Consider the following 5,000-nt stretch of genomic DNA (forward strand, 5'->3'; position numbering starts at 1 on the left):
TCCCTCTCCCTTCCGAGCCGCCTCGGAGGACGACGTACGAGGAGCGGAAGGCGATGGCGAGTCGGGTGGGGGCACACCGCGCAGTGAGAACCCCCCCTCGCCTGCCTCCACAGCTCTGTCATCCCCCCCACTAACGTAGGGGCTCGGGAAAGACTAGTGGCGCGGAGCTCGGCAGCGGCGTGGAAACGCCACCCACCGCCGCCGCTCTCGCTGGTGCCCGCCGCGGAGGCCGCCCTTCGGGCGATGCGTGGCACGGACCTCCGCGGGCAGGGCTGCGCATCTGGAACTTCGAAAAGGGCCGCCCTTGCTAACACTGTGCTTCCCCACGCGGGGAGCGATTCGGACGGCTGGCCCCCACGCCGGGGTGGGTGGGCGCCCCGCCGTTCGCCCGCGTGGGTCGTCAGACCACTGTTCATCGTTCGGTGCGATTCAAACTTCCCACAGCTCGGCCGCCTCCGTCCTCGAACGGGAGGTGACGGCCGGCGTGCGCGCCCAAAGATAGGTGGTGGAAGCCCGGGGGTACAGGAGGAAGGACACCGCTCACCGTAAACCGACGCGAGCTCCAAAGCCCGGGTCGAGCGAGCAGCACCACCTCCCCACCCGGGAGCGCCGTGCCAGATCGATCGGAGGATAAGACCGCTCTGAGAGGACATGGACGAGAGGGGCGTCCGCCTTCCGGAGCCCCCCCTTTCGGACGAGGACTCCGGATTTGCCCCCCGAAAGCCATCACCTCCAGAGAACCAGGGACCGCCGAGGGAGGGTCTGGTCAGGCTTGGGTACCCCAGCATTGCCTCTCTCGCTTGGGATGCACGATCGGCAAAAGTCCCTCTCGGAGCTGTGGAAGTTCGGTCTCAGCCGGAGTGCGCAACTTCCAGACGAGAGGGACCACATGCCAAGTCGCCTACCCAAGTCGGGGAACCAGAGAAACAACTGCTTTCTATCGGGGTAGAGAGACGACACTCTCTCAAGTACATTCTGCCAGAGGTGCGCATTCCTATGTATTTGCATTGCGGGACAACGTCCCCACTTTAAGGGGACGAAGTCGGAACTGTACCCGGCCTCAAGTCACTGTAGGGCGGATGCGGCACCTAGAAAATTCCTCATTCCGGTTCTTTTTCACTTAGTCGTTTTTTTTTTTGGCAAGAATGTACCCCAGGATGGCCAAAAAGCCAAAGCCAGGGACTGAGAACCATCGAGCATGCTCTGAGGGGACATAGTCAGAGGGGGCGTCCGCCTTCCAGAGCCCTCCTTCCCACGAGGACTCCAGATTTGCCCCCCCCCCCCTGACAACAGCCATCGCCTCCAGAGAACCAGGGACCACCGAGGGAGGGTCTGGTCGAAGCTCAGGTACCCAGGATAGCTTCTCCGGCTTGGGCATGGACCGCCAGACAAAGCCGCGGACCATGAACCATCCAGCCTGCTCTGAGGGGACATAGTCAGAGGGGGCGTCCGCCTTCAAGAGCCCTCCTTCCCACGAGGACTCCAGATTTGCCCCCCTGACAGCCATCACCTCCAGAGAACCAGGGACCGCCGAGGGAGGGTCTGGTCAAAGCTCACGTACCCCAGGAGAGCTTCTCCGGCTTGGGCACAGACCGCCAGACAAAGCCGCGGACCATGAACCATCCAGCCGGCTCTGAGGGGACATGGTCAGAAGGGGCGTCCGCCTTCTAGAGCCCAAACTCGGCCACGGACTCCAGATTTGCCCCCCTGAATGCCATCACCCTTCAGAAGACCAGGGACCACCGAGGGAGGGTCTGGTCAGGCTCAGGTACCCCAGGATCGCCTCTCTCACTTGGGACGCACGACCAGCAAAAGTCCCTCCTGGAGCCGTGGAAGTTCAGTCTCGGCCGTATTTTGCAACTTCCACGACAAGAGGGACCACCTTCTAAGTCGCCTACCCGAGCCAGAGAACCATAGGAACAACCGCCATACATCGGGGTAGAGAGAGCCCACTCTCTCCTATATTCTCCCGCAGGTGCGCATTACTATGTATTTGCATTGCGGGACAATGTACTTCAATGAGCGGGACAAAGTCGGAAATGTATCCGACCTCCTGGAACTGTGCGGCTGCTACAGCAGTCAGAAATTCCCCATTCCGGTTCTTTTTCACTTGGATTTTTTTTTTTGCAATTTTTTGCCTAAAACGTATTCCTCCAACATGTACTAGCTCATGACACTTGAAATTTTTGAGCCAATTGATAATAACAGCTTTTTAGAGCTCAAAAACAAAAAAAATTTGAGCGAACAAAAAATGTTCGAAAATGACCTCAGCTCCTGGAACTGTTTTCGGTACACCTCCAGAGAGGCTCCCCTGCCTGGAAGTCTGTCACTGCTCAGCTCGAAATTTTTCTAAGTCCCAAAATTCGGTTTTTCATCCAAAATTCAACTTTCTGCCCAGGATCCACAAACTTTAAACCCAGTTGGGGGACCCTCCCTGGGGGCCCTACAACATACTGAAGCCCCCCTGTGGTGGAAGTAGGGGAATTTACTTATTTTTACACAAAATCACAAAATTCCATTTTTTGTTCGCAAAACACTTTTTTGTCCTCAAGAAACTTTTTTGTCCTCAAAACACTTTTTTGTCCTCGAGAAACTTTTTTGTCCTCAAGAAACTTTTTTGTCCTCAAAACACTTTTTTGTCCTCAAAACTCAATTTCTTCCATAATTCGACTTTCCCCCAAAAAACCACACATTCTACCCTCATGGGAGGCACTCTCCCTCGGGTCCCCACATCATATTGACGCCCCAGAGCGGTGGGAGAAGGGGAAATCTGATTTTTGCACAAAAATCCAAAAATCGCTCTAAGTCCAAAAATCCTGAAAATTTTTCTAAGTCCCAACGGTACTTTCTGAAAAGTGTACCCAGGCCCCTGGAAGCCTCCTAGGTACACCTCCTGAGACTCCCCCCTTCCTGGAAGTCTGACACATCTCGAAATTTTTCTAAGTCCCAAAAACTGGTTTTTGCTCCATAATTCGACTTTCCCCCCAAAAGCCACACATTCTACCCTCATGGGAGGCACTCTCCCTCGGGTCCCCACATCATATTGACGCCCCAGAGCGGTGGGAGAAGGGGAAATTCGATTTTTGATCAAAAATCCAAAAATCGCTCTAAGTCCAAAAATCCTGAAAATTTTTCTAAGTCCCAACGGTACTTTCTGAAAAGTGTACCCAGGCCCCTGGAAGCCTCCTAGGTACACCTCCCGAGGCGCCCCCTTCCTGGAAGTCTGTCACATCTCGAAATTTTTCTAAGTCCCAAAAAATGGTTTTTGCTCCATAATTCGACTTTCCCCCCAAAAGTCACACATTCTACCCTCATGGGAGGCACTCTCCCTCGGGTCCCCACTTCATATTGACGCCCCAGAGCGGTGGGAGAAGGGAAAATTCGATTTTTGCACAAAAATCCAAAAATCGCTCTAAGTCCAAAAATCTTGAAAATTTTTCTAAGTCCCAACGGTACTTTCTGAAAAGTGTACCCAGGCCCCTGGAAGCCTCCTAGGTACACCTCCCGAGGCGCCCCCTTCCTGGAAGTCTGACACATCTCGGAATTTTTTCTAAGTCCCCAAAAATGGTTTTTGCTCCATAATTCGACTTTCCCCCCAAAAGTCACACATTCTACCCTCATGGGAGGCACTCTCCCTCGGGTCCCCACTTCATATTGACGCCCCAGAGCGGTGGGAGAAGGGAAAATTCGATTTTTGCACAAAAATCCAAAAATCGCTCTAAGTCCAAAAATCTTGAAAATTTTTCTAAGTCCCAACGGTACTTTCTGAAAAGTGTACCCAGGCCCCTGGAAGCCTCCTAGGTACACCTCCCGAGGCGCCCCCTTCCTGGAAGTCTGACACATCTCGGAATTTTTTCTAAGTCCCCAAAAATGGTTTTTGCTCCATAATTCGACTTTCCCCCCAAAAGTCACACATTCTACCCTCATGGGAGGCACTCTCCCTCGGGTCCCCACTTCATATTGACGCCCCAGAGCGGTGGGAGAAGGGAAAATTCGATATTTGCACAAAAATCCAAAAATCGCTCTAAGTCCAAAAATCTTGAAAATTTTTCTAAGTCCCAACGGTACTTTCTGAAAAGTGTACCCAGGCCCCTGGAAGCCTCCTAGGTACACCTCCCGAGGCGCCCCCTTCCTGGAAGTCTGACACATCTCGGAATTTTTTCTAAGTCCCCAAAAATGGTTTTTGCTCCATAATTCGACTTTCCCCCCAAAAGTCACACATTCTACCCTCATGGGAGGCACTCTCCCTCGGGTCCCCACTTCATATTGACGCCCCAGAGCGGTGGGAGAAGGGAAAATTCGATTTTTGCACAAAAATCCAAAAATCGCTCTAAGTCCAAAAATCTTGAAAATTTTTCTAAGTCCCAACGGTACTTTCTGAAAAGTGTACCCAGGCCCCTGGAAGCCTCCTAGGTACACCTCCCGAGGCGCCCCCTTCCTGGAAGTCTGACACATCTCGGAATTTTTTCTAAGTCCCCAAAAATGGTTTTTGCTCCATAATTCGACTTTCCCCCCAAAAGTCACACATTCTACCCTCATGGGAGGCACTCTCCCTCGGGTCCCCACTTCATATTGACGCCCCAGAGCGGTGGGAGAAGGGAAAATTCGATTTTTGCACAAAAATCCAAAAATCGCTCTAAGTCCAAAAATCTTGAAAATTTTTCTAAGTCCCAACGGTACTTTCTGAAAAGTGTACCCAGGCCCCTGGAAGCCTCCTAGGTACACCTCCCGAGGCGCCCCCTTCCTGGAAGTCTGTCACATCTCGAAATTTTTCTAAGTCCCAAAAAATGGTTTTTGCTCCATAATTCGACTTTCCCCCCAAAAGTCACACATTCTACCCTCATGGGAGGCACTCTCCCTCGGGTCCCCTCAACATATTGACGCCCCAGAGCGGTGGGAGAAGGGGAAATCTGATTTTTGCACAAAAATCCAAAAATCGCTCTAAGTCCAAAAATCCTGAAAATTTTTCTAAGTCCCAACGGTACTTTCTGAAAAGTGTA

Source organism: Dendrobates tinctorius, unplaced genomic scaffold (genome assembly GCF_039654945.1).
Source record: "Dendrobates tinctorius isolate UK_male_01 unplaced genomic scaffold, ASM3965494v1 ptg000534l, whole genome shotgun sequence".
Lineage (NCBI taxonomy): Eukaryota > Metazoa > Chordata > Amphibia > Anura > Dendrobatidae > Dendrobates > Dendrobates tinctorius.